Source organism: Sus scrofa, chromosome 11, assembly GCF_000003025.6.
Source record: "Sus scrofa isolate TJ Tabasco breed Duroc chromosome 11, Sscrofa11.1, whole genome shotgun sequence".
NCBI lineage: Eukaryota > Metazoa > Chordata > Mammalia > Artiodactyla > Suidae > Sus > Sus scrofa.
Window position 1 is genome coordinate 73,692,039 of NC_010453.5, and position 20,205 is coordinate 73,712,243.

Genomic DNA, 20,205 nt, shown 5'->3' on the forward strand with positions numbered 1-20,205 from the left:
CTGCAGTTTTCATTCCCTGTAATCCTTATTTTCTTTGTCATCTCTGCATTCAACAATATCGCTGTCTGTACCGCCGCAAATGAGAAAATGAGCTTACAGCGCCTACAAAGCCCCATCGGAAACACATTTCAGGCTTTCCTTGCATATGGCAGCTCATTGTTACATCTTCTAGGTAAGAGCTTTGTTTCTACAGGGACCCCTGGCTGACTCTCCCTTGAAGTGGAAACGCTCAGATGGGCCCAAGCGGGGTCCCTGGGGAATCACACGAAGGTGAAGCTGTGAGGGACGCGTGGTCTCCTGTTTCTCATTCCAACTCAACGGCCACACTTTTCACTTACGTACCAGGAAGCATAGGCACTTTACCCTTGGCAGTGAACCAACGCCAGCAGCCCCCACCCCCTGTGGGATTCCCGCAGATAACATCAAACAGGACAAGTAGAGCAAAAAACTAGGGTGAAATTGAATGTATCTTGGGGGAAAAAACACCCTAACCAGGATCAGAGGGTCTATGAAATTTTAAATAATGTAAACTTGAAATAGATAAAAATATTTAGGCTAAGCTTCACCAGTAAAATTCAGTTTGGGTCCCCAAACTGGGAGCTTGTTATTATTAGTTAAAATCGACGATGGGAAGGCAACTGCAAGTATTTGATAAAGAAAAGACAGGGTTGACGCCAACAGCTGATGGAGGGAGAAAGGGGTGGGCCCAGCGTCTCTGGGAGCCGACACAGGGGCGGGGGGGGCTGTGGGCCAGGTCAGGGGAGCAGGGATGAGGGCCAAGAGGGGTCAAATTCTATTCACTGAGAAGGCCAGGCCTCTGAGGAGCAGTTTTTAAGAAACCGAACAATTTCTTCAAATAAATTGTAATGGGAAACCATCATCTCAAAAATAAATAAAAACCAGTATTTTTAAGTTTTCAGAGGAGGTCCCCATTAAAAAAGAAAAAAAAAAAAAGCCCTCTCCTCCACACTCTAAGAATTTGAGGAATAAACTGAAGAAAAAGAAATATGAAGGCAAAAATAAAGTTGGAGGAAGTGGCTGTGACTCTAAGACCAAATGGACTTGCTAATTCTGAGCCTTCAACTTAGGTAGCCCTGACCTGGGGCAGACCGCGAGTCACGGCCAGGTGAGCATGAACAGGTGCTCTGCATATCCTGGGAAACTCCGATGTGGTCTCTGATTTTAAAGAATACAGTAGAAACGAAAAATAGAGGAGTTCCCAGTGTGGCTCAGCAGAAATGAACCTGGCTAGTATTCATGAGGATGTGGGTTTGCTCTCTGGTCCCCCTCAGTGCGTTAGGGATCTGGCATTGCCATGAGCTGCAGTGTAGGCTATAGATGCTGCTTGGTTGGCACTGCTGTGGCTGTGGCGTGGGCCAGCAGCTGCAGCTCTGATTTGACCGGTAGCCTGGGAACTTCCTTTTGTTGCAGGTGTGGCTCTAAACTACAACAGGAAAAGAGAATTTTAGGAAGTCTTGAATCCAAAAGAGCCTGTAAGGCTTATAGCTTTACAACAATCAATCACCAATGCAGGTACTGCCATGACAATTCATCCTTTCTCTTCTCCAAAGAGAACTTACTCTATAGATCAGGTGGGGAAAATGCTGTTGATGTTTCATACTGTCTGGGAATGCATCCTATTATTTTTAGAAATTTTCTATGTTTTGGACTGAAGATTAAAAAAATATATTTTATCTTAAAGATGACTCAGCACTATCCACAGAATTCAAATATAATTTTGTGTGTATTTCTTTCTTTTTTTCTTTTTATGGCCACATCTGCAGCATACGGAAATTCCCAGGTTAGAGGTCAAATCAGAGCTGCAGCTGAGGCCTATGCCACAGCCACAGCCACACCAGATAAGAGCTGCCTCTGTACCTCCACCACAACTCGCGGCAACACTGGATCCTTCACCAGCGAATGAGGCCAGGGATCGAGCCCACATTGGCACGGACACTATGTTGGGTTCTTAACCCACTTGGCCACAACAGGAAATCCTGTGTGTTTATTTCTTGTTATAAAAACTTTCCAAAATCAAAGTTTGCATTGGGATGTCTATGAAAACTAAACATTCCCTTTATTTTTTGTTTTGTCTTTTGTCTTTTTAGAGATGAGGTTCCCAGGCTAGGAGTCTAATCAGAGCTACAGCTGCCAGCCTGCGCCACAGCCACTGCAACGCCGGATCCAAGCCGCATCTGCAACCTACACCACCGCTCACAGCAACGCTGGATCCTTAACCCACTGAGCGAGGCCAGGGATCAAATCCGCAACCTCATGGTTCCTAGTCAGACTCGTTTCTGCTGCGCCACGATAGGAACTCCTATATACAGTTATTTATAATTTCAGAAACATCACATCACTTTGGTAAGAGTCTAATAGTTATTAATATTCTATTCATTTTAATTTAGCCTCGGATGGTACCCATTGTGCATTCTGATAACTGCAGGAGGTAAGTAAACACCCCTCCTTTGTTCATGAGAGAAATGACGGCGAGCATCATAATGTATTAAGAGTCGGTCTTTCCTGACCAACCCAAACACGCTGGTCTGAATGACGCGCCCTTAACATACTGCGTTAGATTATCTCTAATTTCTTACATTAGCAGACTTGAGGAAGAAGACAGAAAGGTTCCATTTTAAAGAGCATATTGCGGCAAATCAGGAATCTTTTCAAAACTGGCTGCCCAACTGCAAATTGGAATAATATGGATGAGAGGCTCAAGCACATTAAGCTTTTGAATTCCTCCACTGAACAAAGGATTTTATGCCAACAGGATATGATTAACCATTTACTAATTTTAAAATCATAAAGTGACTCATGTGAGGCTGAGAGTAAGAGTTTTGACAGAAGAAAGCACAGTGCAGTGGATGGACAGAAAGACAGGAAGTGGACTGATCAAATGAATAAACCCCTGGCTACATGCAGACATGGTTCTGAGTCATTCGCTTACCAATCTAATGTCAAACTTGAGAGTTAATTTTTCCAGGAGTCTAAGCTTATGATTTATATTATTTAAACAATAATAAAATAAGTGATCCTTCCTTGTGATAGACAAACACAAGCATGCAAATTAAACTTAAACACAGGATCTAAATATTCGCTGCTACAATGGGTCATGGTTACTGCCATGTCCCCATTCAAATCAGTCCTGGCCTTAAAACTACCAGTGTATTGAGAAATAAAGAGCACTATTTCTTTTTTCAATAGTCATGATATGTGTATTTAATTTTTGTGCATGTATTCATTGAAATATCTAATGATTTGGTTGTACTCTGGCAAAACTAAGCAAAAGTAAACCAGTATCAACAGCCAGGGTGCAAAATGATACATCAATAGAGATCCTACACATATTAAATATGATAAGAACTTTCTTAAAGAATAATTTCATGGCAGTAAGTTGAAGTTGAAGTCAAGATACAGATTCCCGCATAAAGCAACTTAAAATTGACTTAAGAACTAACAGAAGATCTAGTACAGACATCATCTCTTAAGGAAGCTATTAAGGAAGGAAATGTGGGTAACTTCGTAAAAGAAGTGAAGTTGGTTGGTGGACGGAGAGAAGAAATTCCTACTGTGACTTTTATTATGCAAATCGAATTGCTTATTTAGGATCAATCCTTCTTTGTACTCTCCCCAGGGTCTGTCGCACTGCCTGACACGGAGAAGGTTTTCAGTATGGGACGTGAATGAATGAAGATGTGGACGAGTGATTCAAGGTACTAATTACTTTGAAACCAAAAGTATGAATGTAGTGGTCCCACCCATGGGCCCACTGTGGGAGGGGGTGTGTGTTGGGGGGAATAGCAGACATCAAGGACAAAATCTTAGAAAACAGCACGTTCTGAGAAAGGGGAGAGGAAACAGTGAAGGAGACAGGAGGTTCAGGGAGACAGATGCTGTTCAGAAGTGTTGGACACGCAGAGTGAGGATGGGGAAAGCATCTGGCACCCTCCAAGCAGTTTCAGGAGAGCACTGGGAACACACGCTGTGCACTCGGAGTCCAAACAGTGAGGTGGGGAGGTTCTGGAAGCCGTGAGTGGGGAGGCAGGACCACAGAGGAGAAGGAAGAGTTCCAAAGCCGGAAATTTCCTTCTGGGTACAGGGAATCCTGGCATGTGCTGAGGTTGAGGGAAAGGGGTGACTGCAGAGATTCCTCGTTGAAAGAAGGGAGAATCCTTCCTTTTGCAAAACTGGAATGGTGGAAAAGACACAAGTACGTTGAATAAGCTTTAAAAGAGCATCTTTTTAAACGTTCTAAAATGATCTCCCATTTGGTTTTCATCAGAAGAATCAAAATCACAAGGACAAAACCCAAAACTGCACATAAACGCAACACACCCATATAAGCCAGGGCTTTTGTCACATAGAATCCATTTCAAAGAAAGAGTCTGCCAACCAAAAGTAATTTTAAAAATCGAATTTCTTGAAAAACATTAAAGAAATCCAGTGCACAGTCTGCCACAAAGCTTCAGGACTGCTTCCCTCTCGGCTCCCTGATTCTCTGACATCCCGAGTTGGTTTGCTCCATTTGGCTCACTGACCCCACTCACTCCCCACCTCCCCTCTGGGGCTCCCAGAGCCCCCTCCAGGGCCCTGCCCTCACTTCCTCCTCCCTCACCCCACCCCAGCCTCCCCAGGCCAGACTCTCCCTTCTCACAAGACTGCTTCGAGAGAGTCCAGGAAGGGTCTGAAAAATGTGTATCCTTTGTATACAAAGGATGGGCTAAGCCCAAGGGATATTTTTCTTGCTGCTGCATATGCAAGAGTGACTAAGGTGATATTACATTTAGCATTTTGAGTCAAATATCCCTCAGGCTTTCATCTGAGAAATCATGCCAAGTTGAGGCGGGCTTTTGAGCTACCCACCAGTCCTTCAGCTAGGCCTTCAGCTAGCTTCAATGACCCTGGAAACAATATGCCCATGTAATGCCTCCTGTCTGTACACATTCCTCAGTGCCTGTCCATCTTAGTAGAAGAAAGCTTATTTATTTATTTATTTATTTATTTGAATGTTTTTCCTTTTTTTCCAGCTGCACCTGCAGCATATAGAAGTTCCCAGGCTTATGGGCTGAATGGGAGCTACAGCTGCAGGTCTACACCACAGCCACAGCAACATGAGATCCGAGCCACATCTGCAACAACAGATCCTTAACCCGCTGAGAGAGGTTAGGGATTGAACTCACATCCTCAAGGACACTATGTAGGGTTCTTAACCCGCTGAGCGGCAATGGAAGCTCAAGAAAAAAAATTTTTTTAAAGGAGAGAAAGAGAAAATAAATATGATGAATAGAAAAGAGACACATGACTGATGAGAATAAAAAGGAATTAGGTGACTCCATTTTCCTGGCTGCGGTGGGCAAGGGTGTGTGTGTGTGTTTCAGCTGATATGTATGCGGGTCTATGGGGCTAGTACGGGCATGCCCTAGCTTTTCGCTTGGATGAGAGAAATACAAACTCTCCCTATTTCCCTACCTTAACTTTAAATGACCATATGTCTCTGTTTTTCCCTAAAACTTCAGTCTTGAAAAATAGAAATTTCACATGGATAAATCCATTATGCAATTTTAATTAACCTCATAAAGATATAAAATGACCCACCCAAAAGACAAATCTTTAGTGACAGCCAAATTAATGTTTTAAACTCAAGTGAAGAATTTAGAACATTTCAAACCGTATTTAATGCCTATTTTATAGAAACAACATCAGTAAACTCTCTACCTCGAGATATTAGTGAATTATGCAGGTTAACAAGTGTGTCTTCCTCCTTCTAACAGCACAGGCTTCCATCTCAGAGGGATCCCTTTGAACTCACCCCAGTAAAACCAAACATATTTTGCACAATCCAGTTGCATTTTCCATAATAAAATACAGTTGAAAATTTTTTAAAATGTTGCTTAATGAGCTCAAGCTTTCCAAGACATTGCATTAAAAAAAAAAAAAAAAAAAAAAAGGCTCTATAGGCGTAACACAGCTCATGGTGTTTGGGCCAGTTTTGCAAAAGCTGTGTGGGTAACTGGGACCCACCCGGCAGGGAGCTTCGAGTGTCTAGCACATAGAGAGTCTTAGAACAAGACGCTCACTGCCTTGTCTCTTCGCAGATCAAGCGACGTGCTATTCTGGTAACTGGTGATCCAAACAGACAGAAAGATGTGAGGGAATCTACCGGCCTAAACTGTAAAGGGAATGACTCCTGGGCACATAAAGCAGCAAGCAAAGTTAACCTTCTTGGCCAGGGGCGGTCGTCTCTCATGTGCTGGCATTTGGGGGTTTGGGTGTTGTGACTCCCACCCTCCCTCGGCAAAGTCCTTCCAAACTCCCACTGGTAACAATGTTTTCCTTCTCCGCAGGCGTCTCCACCTGGGAATCACTGGGCAAAGAGGGTCTTCTCAGGAACCCCCTCGATTCCACATCCTTCCCACTATTTGTCCATCCAAATCTGCCCTTCCCCCCAGGCTCCATTTTCGCCCATTCCCTATGTACTTCTGAGAGTAACCTGGAGCCTGCCTCTCCTCCCACCCACGGACGCAGCAGACAGCGCCTCCCAAATGCTGCTCTGCCTTGTCTCCAGGTTCTTCCGGCTGGCAGCTCCTTGACTCCCGTTTTGCTTCTATCAAGCTCAGGGCAAGAGTCTAACTGGCTACCCTGGATCATGTAATTCATTCACAGCCCAATAAGAACAAAATGCCAGCCTGTGATGGGTCCAGGCCGAGCAGTGTGATCTCCCTGCAGCCAATGCTAATTCTCAAGAGAAATGGGTGGAGCAATCTTGTCCAACAGGTAAGAAGTACGAACTGGAGCTAAGGCCTTCCTGCACGGAAGGCATGAGGCAGGGACACGGCGGCGTAGTGCTGGGTTTGGGCTTTAATCTTGCCCTTGAAAACGGAAGTAGGGAAACCAGGAGGAGAGCATCTTTGTGAGAGGGGAGGAGAGAGGCACCGGGAATGGGATGCTCTTGGATGTCTGTATCAGACAGACCACTCCATCTCTGCTGTCCACTCGTGCCCATGGTCACAGATGACTTCCGAACCACTTTCCAACCCAGAAACTCTCTCCACAAGGCAATACTAAGAAACAAATTTGGCAGGTGCAGGAAGGAACTATAGAAAGAACAAAAAGAAGTGTGTGTCACAGTGGTTCACACTGTCCCTTTGCTTTCTGAGCTCTTCCTTGCTGCCCATCTCTTTTTATTTCCCTCACATTAAAAACAAAAAAAATACTTAAAAATAGGAGTTCCCACTGTGGTACACTGGGTTAATGATCTGGCATCGCCTCTGGTGGCATGGGTTCAATCTCTGGCCTGGGAACTTCCATATGCTGTGGGAGCAGCCAAAACAAACAAACAAACAAGAAACCTTAAAATAGCTCTGTGAGTATTTTAGCAATCTAGGAATTTTAATCTGCAGCCATGGTCAATATTCCCAGTCACAGTCACAAACGCTTTGCCCATAATATTCACTGAGAGTCAGCTCGCTTTCCTTTTCATTTTTTTCCTGCTGTTTCAAAACGGACATGGAAAGAGATGGGGGCACTGAATTTGCTTCACATGGACAGAGTCACAGAGAAGAGGTTTCCTCTGCAATGGAACCCGCTGAGAACGCTGAGCATCAAATTCTATTTCTGAGATGTCGCCAGCTCTCTAAGTGGGAGGGGGCACAAGATCACCTGGGCTTCGAGGTGGGCAAGCGGCCAGCTCCACTGCTCCCTGGAGGTGTCAAGATTGCTCTCAATACCATCGTCCTCATGAAAATCAAAACGATGTCTCTTCTCTCACTGGGGAGGTGGAAGGATGAAGCAATACAAAATGTATGCAAATGCATCATGAATAAGAGAGAGCCAGACAAATGTAGGATGTTCCATGATGCATCTTTGAGTCAGTGCAAGTCCTTCCATAAGGTGGATGTTGGGAGAGGCGCCCTGGACCAGTCTGATCTGTCTCTGGGGGGCCTCAAATGTGACAGCCACCTCAGAACGCACCTGCCATAAATGGCCGTCTAGAATACAGGTGTCCCTGGATGCAGACCCCTTGTGTCACTGTTATTAGAACTGGACATCATTTATTCACCTTTCTTAATGACCCCACCAGTCTGCTCACTGCCTCGTTAGAAGAGAAAGAAATGCACCAGGCCCCCTGCCTAGATTCCTATTGCCCCAGAATTTTCTAGTGAGCAGATGCTGCCCCAGTTCCTGCCACTATGATGAAAATGCCCCCTACACTCGCCCTGGATGTGTTTCCTGCCCCGTTGCTCTCTTGAGTAAATGGATTAAAAAAAAAGTCTGTACAAGAGTAGGTGAGTGGGAGATAGAGAGATGATAGAAATAATTAAAACTGTCCATTATGTATATATGGACACATATATATATATGATGGACATATATATATGGACATATGGACACATATATGTATGTCATAAAAAATGAAATAATGCCACTTGCGGCAAGCTGGATGGACCTAGAGATTATCATACCAAGTGAAATATATCAGACACGAACAAATATACGAGATCACTTATGTGTGGAATCTAAAAACTTGTTTGCAAAACAGAGATAGATGTATAAAACAAATTTATGGTGACCGAAGGGGAAAGGGGGGTGGGATAAATCAGGAGTATGGCATTAAAATACACACACTGCTGTATATAAAAAAGATGACCAACAAGGACTTGCTCTACAGCACAGGGAACTCCACTCAATATCTTATAAGAGCCTATAATGGAAAAGAATCTAAAAATACACACACACACATACACACATATATACGTGAGACACGTGTGTGTGTAACTGAATCACTTTTGCTGTACACCTGAAACTAACCCAACATTGTAAACCAACTATATTTCAATAAAAATTTTTAAAAATAAATTTAAAAAATTAAAGTGATGATCACAAAACAAAAACCCGTCCACTGTCAAGTGTTTCCTACGGGCTAGGCATGCTGCTAGATGCTCTCCAGACATTATTTGGCACCATCCTAAGTGCAAAAGTTTTAGATAGGTCCTATCTAAGACGAAGGAAAGTTCGCCCTGCTGGTGAGCAGCAGAACTGGATCAGCCTGCGTCTACACCCGGTGCTCCTTGTCACACAGGCTGGAACTCACATCTCAAAGCATCGCCCTGGGCAGGAGCCTGGGCCTCTCAGGGGAAAGTTCACTGACATGGGAGCTTTTACCCTCGTCCTCCGGGGCCCCAGGCTGAACCTTGACATGCTCCCGGGGGAAATCACAGGCAAGCTGACATTCGAGAAGCCCCACCTGCGCTAGGCTTCAAGATGCGAGGTAAGCGGATAAAGAAGACCTAAAAAAGAGAAATTCGGACGAAATTTGTGGCTCAGCAGTAATGAGGCCTACTAGTATCCATGAGGGTGTGCGTTCAATCCATGGACCCGCTCGATGGGTTAAGGACCTGGCGTTGCCCTGAGCTGTGGTGTAGGTCACAGACGTGGATCATTGGGCATTGCTGTGGCTCTGGTATAGGCTGGCAGCTGCAGCTCCGACTCAACCCCTAGCCTGGGAACCTCCATTTAAAAAAAAAGAAAGAGGAGTTCCCGTCGTGGCGCAGTGGTTAACGAATCTGACTGGGAGCCATGAGGTTCCGGGTTTGGTCCCTGACCTTGCTCAGTGGGTTAAGGATCCGGCGTTGCCGTGAGCTGTGGTGTAGGTTGCAGACGCGGCTAAGATCCCGCGTTGCTGTGGCTCTGGCGTAGGCCGGTGGCTACAGCTCCGATTAGACCCCTAGCCTGGGAGCCTCCATATGCCGTGGGAGCGGCCCAAGAAATAGCAAAAAGACCAAAAAGACCAAAAAAATAAAAAATAAAATAAAAATAAAAAAAAAGAAAGAGAGAAACAGAAATCCTAGCAAAACTCTTTGAGGACTTTGGGAAGCCTAACAGTCATGATTTGATTCAGCCAGTCACACTCAGATACCTTCTGTTGATCAATAACTAAAAGGCTGCTTCCAAATTTTAATGGAACCATCAGAAAGAGAAGGCCTGCTTCTTGCAGGAAGGAATTGATCTGCGTAGAAAAGACGACTGTTTTGAAAGGTTTGATTAAAAATTAAAATGTTAGAGTTTCTTTAGTGGCTGAGAGGGTTCAGAACCCGACATAGTGACTGTGAGGATGCAGGTTCCATCCCTGGCCTCACTCAGTGGGTTAAGGGTCCGGGGTTGCTGTGAGCTGTGGTGTAGGTCCCAGACGTGACTTCAATCTGGCGTGGCTGTGGCTGTGGCGCAGGCCAGCAGCTGCAGCTCCAATTTGACCCCTAGCCTGGGAACTTCCATATGCCACAGGTGTAGCCGTAAAAGAAAAAAAAATAGATAAAAAAATAAAAACGTTTATCAGAGAGGTAGATCGACTAACAGTAACATACCCACAGGGCTTGCATTCATTAAAGGTTTTCACTCAGCCTGTCTTTTTTTTTTTTTTTTTTTTTTTTTAGGAGCATGTTGCTGAGAAAGGAAAGAATACAATGCAGAGACTAATGACTCTGGCAAAAGACTTTTCTGGTTCATTGATTACCACCAGGACTGGATTTTTGTATGTGTGTCCGAGTGGACTTTCAGACTGCCAAAAATGAAACTATGCATAATACATTGGGCAAAAAAAAAAAAAAAAAAAAAAAAAAAGCTATGAAATTAAAAAGGCAATAAATTTAGACTGAGTAAAACTAGAGTGGTTCTTTGTATAGTACGCTTTGTGCACTGCCCAGACCAGGGCGGCGACAGGATCACTGAGGCCCAAATGACATTAAGAGTCCTTCCCCCCCAGTGACTCAGAGCCCAACACGCCATCCAGAAATGCCCCGACCACGCTAGGAGGGAAAGCCTGGCTCTGCCATGGGGGAGGGAAAACAAGCTGCCAAATCAGGGGAAATGCTTTCACAGATTTAATGCACCCTACAAACGGAGTGTCCGGTCCTTACCAGGAGGAAGCAAAGCTACATTAATTGTGATTAAAACAGATGACAGATCGCACTGTCCCTCTGGGTCCCAGTCCCTCCTGAGCGAGGTGGGCTGTGAAATCGGCGGAGGAGGAGGAGGGAGGTTGGCTGGGGGCAGCTGGGGACCAGCCAGAAGCAGAGGGCAGCCTGAGGGCCAGCAGGGATTAGACAGGAGAACTGGTCAATTTCGAGCAGCGCCGTTACTTTGTTTTCTGACCTGGCAAAGAGAAAGAAACAGCTGTGCATGGAGCCTGGGTCCCTGTTTCAACCCCAGGACTGGCCAGAGCTCATTTGTTCCCTAATGAAATCCAGAGTGGACACTTTCACACTGAGCCTTCTCTATAATCTCTTGTCCAATGAATGCAAGTCCACATCAGCGCCGGGCCCTGCCGAGAAGCCCGATACATCATTTACGAAAATGCAAGGATACTGTGAAGATTGATCCAGCCCCTAAGAGGCGGCTTTAAAATCTCTCCCGAGTTTAAGCTGCAGCTTTATTTAGAAAAGTCCTAACCCTGCAAAGGGAGGGCTTCCCTTTCTCCGTGATCCCACATTTTTCTTATTCGTCGCGTGGGTTCCACACTGCAGACAGAACAGAATTTCTCTAAAGGTTTTTTGTAATATATATAAATTTCCTTGGTGTATAGTTCCCTTATGAAATCGTGCTCATGCCAGGTATACAGCAAAGTGAATCAGGTCTACACACATACCTGTATCCATTCTTTGTTCCCATGCAGGTTATTAAAGAATATCGAGAAAATTCCCCGTGCTACGCAGTGGGTCCTTGTTTGTTCCCTTTTTAATGCACGGTGGCGTGCATGTGTCACCACCAACCCCTAATTTATCCCTCCCACCATGATGTTTCCCCGTGGGTAACCACCAATTGGGTTTCAAAGTCTTTGAGTCTGTTTGTTTTGTAAGTTCTTTTGTATCATTTTTATTAGATTCCACATATTAATGGTCCCGTATGCTCTTTGTTGACTGCCTTCATTTCGTGTGATCATCTCTAGGTCCATCCACGTTGATGCAAATAGCATGATATCATTCTTTGTTAAGGCTGAGTGATATTCCATTAGAGTACATGTACCACATTTCCTTGATCCAGTCCTCTGTGGGTGGGTAACGGTTTTGAGTTTATTTTATTAGGCTGCTTGCTTGTCTTGGGTGATGGGTGGGGTGGCTGCCCGATCTGCTTTGCAGCCCCAGAGATGGGCAGAAAGAGCCCTCTGGCAACCCTGGGACAGTTAGGCCCCCCTCGGGATTCATTTTCTCTCAAATCTGCAGGTCGGATGTCCGGACTGGCTGGTTTCTCTGCTCTGAGTCTCCCAAGCCCAATGTCCAGGGTTCGGCTGGCTGGAAGGCCCCAGAGAAGACTCTCCTTCCAGTCCCTTGGGGCGCAGGCAGCATGTGGGCCCTTGCAGCGGTAGGGTGGAGGTCCTGGCTTCCTTGTGGGCCGTCTGCTGGGCCTGCTCTTGGCTCCTTGAGGCTTTTCCCTGGTCCTTATGTGTGAGCCCTAAGAGGCCCGGGATTCTGCTGTCTGGAGTCTCCATGACTCCCCTTCTGGCTGCATCTCTCTGCTTCTGGCCAGAGAGAGGAGCCTTGCCTCATGGGATTAGATTGAACCCAACAGAGAAATCCAGGATCAACTGACTATCTTAAGGTCCATCATCTTGATTACACCTGGGAAGTCTCTTTTGCCAGATAACAGGATATAGAGGTTCTGGAGGTCAGGGCTCGGTCATTTCGGGAGTGGCCTGGGGGGTGGTGGTGGTGAGGGGGTGCTTACCCTGCTAGTCTCAAGAATGCCAGGCGATAAATGGCTAGCCCATGAAGGGGACTCAACCCCAGGGGCTGTCTCTAAAGGAAGAAAGATCCTCCAGCAAAGATTCTTTTTTTCTGGGCCCATTGTATTTGTAGAACTGCAAATATTTTATTTTTAAAATAGCATGATAATGGGTTCCTGTCACAGCTCAGCAGTTAACGAACCCGACTAGCATCCATGAGGACGAGGGTTTGATCCCTGGCCTTGCTCAGTGGGTTAAAGATCCAGCATCGCCGTGAGCTGTGGTGTAGGTCGCAAACTCAGCTCACGATCTGGTGTGGCTGTGGCTGTGGTGTAGGCCAGCAGCTGCAGGTCTAATTCAACCCCTAGCCTGGGAACCTCCACATGCCACAGGCGCAGCCCTAAAAAAGACCCCCCCCAAAAAAGCATGATGAGATCTTGCCTTTGTGTTTAAGAGTATTCGTCTGTGCTCTCTGTAATACTATGCATCTCACATTCAGTGTTTATTTGTATGTGTGTATTCTTACATTATAACAAATCCAGGCCTTATATTGTGATGCGAGCTTTTTAGATTAAAACGCTGAAATTTAGAAAGGGTAAATAACTAAGCCTAAGTTTTCGTTGTAAATGTGTGTAGAGATGCAGCCCCTGACTGTAGGCAATCTGAATGCTAATACAGAGTTGACTCTATTGTCTCAACATCCACAGAAGTGTTATTCATAGAAGCCATGATGCGGTGAGGTCATCAAAAATGAAGTTGCGGAAACAAAAATACCTCCTCACGTAGCTACCCATGTTTTACCAACATACACAAATTATAAGCCCTCTCCAAAAAGTTTGGTAAAAATAGAAATACATTTTTAAAAATGCCTGAAATGTTTTTCCAGGTATAAAGTCAAACCATTTTTTTAAAAAAGAGGAATTCTATACATTTTCTAACCTTTATCTATTGAAATGATCTGAGTCCATCAGGTAAAAATTTAATACCAAGTACTAAACTTTTGTTTTCCCTTTTTTTTTTTTTTTCTGTTTTAATTGACAGAGAAGGGATATGAAATCTAGGTCATGGGTATTCCTCTGCAAATGCTCCGCCTCCGAAGGTCAGATTAAAATATTGATAAATGAAGAAACCTATCTTGGCCCCTCCAGAGGCCCCACGGAAGGGAAGCAGTCTCTTCCACAATCTGACCAAAAGCACCCAGAACAAGCACTTATGGGAAGAAGCTGTTTTGAATGAGGCTATTAATTTTAACAGATCTTTTATGACCATTAATCTTTTAAATCTGTCCTAATGAGAAAAAGTAGTAGATTAGATGCATTTACTGTTAAGGAGCAGGAAACTGCCTTAAGAGTCCAATAAGTAGCTGATAAAGGATTAGGAATTAGAGGATTAGAAATAAATGAAATATATATATACACACACACACACACATATATATATGTGTGTGTGTGTGTCTTTTGTCTTTTTAGAGCCACACTCACGACATATGGAGTTTCCCAGGCTAGGGGTCGAATCGGAGCTGTAGCTGCCGGCCTACACCACAGCCACAGCAACGCCAGATCCAAGCCGCATCTGCAACCTACACCACAGCTCACAGCAATGCTGGATCCTTAACCCACTGAGCGAGGTCAGGGATTGAACCCACTACCTCATGGTTCGTAGTCGGATTCATTTCCGCTGTACCATGACAGGAACTCCAAGAAATATATTATTAGCTGTAATTAGTTCTGTCTAGAACATTTCACATAAGATGTACTGAGAGTGAGAAATCACACTGAGGGAAACATAATAACACGACAAGAAGAGAATGTGATTTCCAAACTGTTTTGGGTTAAATAAATTGAATGCTTCTGGAAAGTATTCAATTCCACTAATTAATATCACAAAACAGGAAAAAACAGAGGAATACGGGCTCTAGCTAGCTATTTAGTTAAACAATTAAAGTAAAAGGTTACTAATGATAATTAGCTAAAAATAATTTTGCAGTGAAACTGGCAAAGTTGGGGGTAAGGAGAAAAAGAGGGGGAGAGAGAAGATGAGGAAAAGAATTCAGGTCCAGAGCCACCTAAATCAGCAGGCAACCCTCAAAGGTGGCCTGCCCTGGGAAAGAGAGCAGGTAAAAAAACAAATGCAATTTGCGGTTGCAATTTTAAGCAAAATAAATATAGTAGAAAAGATTTTTCTTCATACAATCCAGACATGACTCAGGCACAGAGTACATGTTCATTAGAATTCAAGTGCGTGTTTTCTCACTAAAGGAGCCGGTCTGCAGAATCTAGCTCAACCCCTTTCTGGGGAAAATCAACACTTCTCGGAGGTGAGAGAAGGAACTTGTCTTGGGCTGCAGGTCTTCAGATTTCCATGTCAGTGCTCATGCCAAGGCACCCAATGAGGAGAGATCAAGTTTGGTAAAAGACCGGACAAGAGAACCCTTTTATTCAAAATAAAGAGAATCCGGAGGTTGTCCTGAATATTCTTTCCCGCTAATTTCTACTCTCTTGAAGGCTCCTTTTTGATCAATGATACAATTTTTTCAATAAAGAGCCGTCACTACACATTCATCAGACATCTCCTATGACTAAAACTCACTCCCACATTCTTACAGCATCCCCGAAGTACAGTTCCAACCTTTCAACAAGAAAGCAATCATTCTGACAATGACCTGAGATGCCAAAGGACTGACAGTGCTATCTATGTAACTTGATGCTGAATGGCATTTTCTATGACTGTTGTTTAAAACATTTATTTATTTATTTAAGAGACTTCGAAGACTTCTGTGTCCTATCACCTTTATATGTAATACCCACCTTCTCTAAATCCCTGACAAATAATTTTTAATTAGAGTTGATTTACAACGTTGTGCCAATCTCTGCTGTACAGCAAAATAACCTAAAATATTTATTTATAAAAGTTCACTTTATAAAAGTAATATTTGGGGAAAACCAACTTTCATCTAATTAACTCCATTCCATCATCTGTCTACTGAGACTTAGTTGTGTTTGTTACCCACGTAAATTATATCTGCTAGTGTAATGATGTAATTTAATTAAGCATAATTTAAACTAAGTCAGTATAAGTATGAAAGGAAAGTGATATGCTTCCATGAAAGCTTAATGCTTTGGGATGATTCTATTAGGATGGTTACAGAAAGAAAAAGCAAATAGAAGTATGAAGTGAGAACTGGAAAAGAGTAACGATTGCGGCAGAAGCCTGTAAGACTCTGCATTCATTCTGTTTCACGTGTGTCATATTTTCTGGTCAGCCTTAGTCATGTACATTCCCATGAAAACAATTTCTAGGCCGATGGCCCTGGGACCTCCTTGACTTTACACCATGCAACCATATGCCTTGCTCACGTGGCCCATCTGTCTTGGGTTGTAAGGGGCCCTGCTCCATGTTGTTCTCATTCAGTGTCCTAGGTTACTGAAGCACCCCTCCTAGGGAAAATATGCCTTCACCAGGTGAGAGGAAATAGGAAAACTGTTGGCACTGGCTGTGAAATGTTTCCCCTTAGAACTGATGTATTCCGTGCCCACTCACAATGCACTGAACAAAGTCACAATGACTTTGCAACACAAACATACAACTCTTCCTTCTGCCCCAGAGAAGACGACAACTAATTCTGGTGAACAAAAACAATAATGCTTGCTAAGTACAATCTGGAAATTGTAGATAAAGCTGCACAGATAAATTTATACAAAAATATGTGATGCGGCATCCAGACCATATACAGAAGAAGAGGCTCAGCCCACATCTTTTGCCAATGTCTTTACATATTTCTTGGTTAGTTAGAATTTATCCTCTGGTATCTGCTCATGGAAAGTATGTCACTCATGGGAAATATATTTCCTGCCTTCATGTCTACATCTAAAAATACTCTTCTGCTGCCTTTCTACTTAAAAGACTGTTAGACTTAGGAGAAAATTGAGTCTCTATTTTCTTAGGACATTATAGGCAAAGTTCTAGTCACTTCATTACCAAATACTGAGGTAGAAAACTATTTAGCTACCCCTAGTTTTCTTCTTTGTAGACGACTTAATTTTCTGTCTGTGTAAAGAGACCTAATACTTGTGAATTTATGGGGTTATATCTTATATTTGAGCATCACTTAAATTGTTTTCTCATATATACAGCATGCTTTCCATGTATAAAGTCCGGTTACCTTTCATTTGGGGAAAGTTTTCTTAAATAATATCTATAAATATTGTATATGCTATTTTTTTCTTTTTATCTTTGGAAAAACCAATTATGTGTATGCTATATTTTAATTCAATTATTTTAAAATTTAAAAAAATGTTTACCCATTTCTCTCATCCTACATCCTGCCTCTGGTAACCACTAATCTATTTTCTGTACCTATGAATTTTTTTTCAGATTTGACATAGAGGACAGATCACACAGTATTTGCCTTTTTATACTTCACTTATTTTACTCAGCAAGGTACCTCGAGATCCATCCATGTTGTCCCAAGTGTCAAGATTTCAATTTCTTTTTTACAATTGTTTAATTACAGTTGATTTCCAATGCTGTGCCCAGTTCCGCTGTACAGCAAAGTGATTCAGTTATACACATGCTTTTTATTTTTTTTTATTTGTTGTTGTTGTTGTTGTTGTTGTTGCTATTTCTTGGGCCGCTACCGCGGCATATGGAGGTTCCCAGGCTAGGGGTCGAATCAGAGCTGAAGCCACCGGCCTATGCCAGAGCCACAGCAACACGGGATCCGAGCCGAGTCTGCAACCTACACCACAGCTCACGGCAACGCCGGATCGTTAACCCACTGAGCAAGGGCAGGGATCGAACCCGCAACCTCATGGTTCCTAGTCGGATTCGTTAACCACTGCGCCACGACGGGAACTCCCTATTTTTTTTTTTTTTCATCATGGTCCATCTAGGAGATTCTCTGTGCTACACAGTAGGAATTTGGTGTTTGTCCATTCTAAATGTCATAGTTGGCATCTACTGACCCCAAATTTCCCATCATAAAACATATTTTTTACGACTGTATCGTGGATAATGATCTCTTCATCCACCCATCTGCCGATGGATACTCAGGTTGTCCCCATATCTTGACCACTGCAAACAACGCCCTAATGAACATGGGGGTACACATATCCTTTCCAGTTAGTGTCTTCCCTTTCTTTGACTAGATACCCAAAAGTAGGATGGCTGGATCCTATGGTAGTTCTAGTTTTAATTTCTTTGAGGAACCTCAATACTGTTTACCATAGTGGCTGCACCAATTCACATCCCCAACCAGTGGTGCACGCGGGTTCTCTTTTCTCCACATCCTGACCAACACTGGTTATTTCTTGTCTTTTTTTGTAATAGCTCTTCTAACAGGTGTGAAGGGATATCTCATTATAGTTCTGATTTCTATTTCTGTGATGATTAATGATGTTGAGCAGCTTTTCACATACCTGTTGGCCATCTGTACGTCTTCTTTGAAAAAATGTCTATTCAGATCTTCTGCCTAGATTTTAATTAGTTTTTTTTTTTTCCGCTAATGAGTTGGATGTTATTTACACATTTTGAACATTATCCCTTATCAGATACAGGGTTCACAAACATTTCCTCCCATTCAATAGGTTGCCATTTCCATTACACAGATATTGCAGAAGCTTTTCAGTGTGGTGTCGTCCCACTTTATCTTTGCGTTTGTTGCTTTTTAGCTTTTGGTGTCAGATTTAAAATAAATTATCACCAGGACCTATGTCAAGGAGCTTTACAGCCTCTGATTCCTTCTAGACATTTTATGGTTTCAAACTTTACATTCAAGTATATAAGCCAAGTTAATTTTTCCATATAGTGTAAGACAGTGGCCCTGTTTCATTCTTTTGCATGTGGCTGTCCAATTTTCTCATTGGAGAAACTATACTTTTCTTATTATATATCCTGTGCTCCTTTGTCATAAATACATTGACCATATATATATATGGCTTCGTTTCTGGGCTCCCTGTTCTGTTCTATTAATCTGTTTTTGTGCCCCAACCATGTTTTTTGGACTACTATAGCTTTTCAGAGTTCCCGTCGTGGCTCAGTGGTTAATGAATCCGACTAGGAACCATGAGGTTGAGGGTTTGATCCCTGGCCTCGCTCAGTGGGTTAAGGATCCAGCATTGCCGTGAGCTGTGGTGTACGTCACAGACGCAGCTCGGATCCTGAGTTGCTATGGCTCTGGCATAGGCTGGTGCTACAGCTCCAATTAGACCCCTAGCCTGGGAACCTAGATGTGCTGCGGGTGTGGCCCTAGATAAAGACAAAAAAAATTTTTTTTAATTTGCAATATATTTTGAAATCAGGAAGCATTGTGCCTCCAGCTTTGTTCTTCTTTCTGAAGATTGTTTTGGCTCTTTGGGGTCTTTAGTGTTTCCATGCAAATTTTAGAATTATTTGTTCTATTTCTGTGTATTTTCTTAAATAACTCCTACTTAACTTTTTTCTACCTAACATTATTTGTAAATCTTTGTTTAAAATACACCATTTTTTTTTCTGGAGAATGATGTAATGATTGAGAATCTGGGCTCTGAATTCAGGCTCCCTGAATTGGAATCTTAGTTTTTAACTTTAGTAAGTTATTTAACTGCTTTTGTTTCATCCTTATAAATGTGTTTAATATTAGTACTTATATACTTCACAGGGTTGGAGTGAGAATAGAGATATGTATGCAAAATGCTTACAACCGTTCCTGGCACATATAAGCACTATGTAAGCATTTGCTGATAACGTCATTTTCTTGATATTACTCCCCTAGTTGTTTACTGAGTTTCAGGCAATATAACTTTTCCAGTTTGCTCCTCCCAATGTGGCCTTTGTTCCTATTTGTTATTCAACATATTTTGTGAACACCGCCAACTTATATTTCAATCCTTCTGTTGCCTTGCCATGGCTACTTCCAACTTTGTTTTGTGGTATGCTTTACGGAAGAAGTGTTTCACTTTCTTTTAGTATCTTTGCATAAGCCACGTTTTCCTCCTTCTCTTTTATTTTTGTACGCGACTTCTTCCAGAAGATGCTAACGGCAAGAGCACAATGTGATGGACGGGCAGAGGTCAAAGGAATACTTTTGTAGGAAAATGCATACGCATACAGGGTAGCTTCTATTTATTATTCTTCCTTTTCTGTTTTACTCCACAAACATTTACTGATTACTCTTCCAAATGTATATACCAAAGAATAAGCTATGGTCCCTGCGGACAAGAACTCAACTTCTGGAGAGTAACATGAGCAGATAGATAATAAAAAGAGACGATGGTAAAAATCAAATAAGCATCAAGGGTCATGGAAATGTGGAGCAAATCTGGGCTAACCCTGATAAAGGCTTCACCAGAAAGCCTGGGCTGGGCAGATGTTCAAGGATGGGTAGGAAGCCATGTGGCAAAGAGGGGCCTTCCAGGCTAAGAGATTAAATTAGATGACTTCCAAAAGAAATGAGCAGAGAAAGCAAATTTTTTGCTCCTTTCCAGCTTGCCCACTTCTGCTCCCCTCTA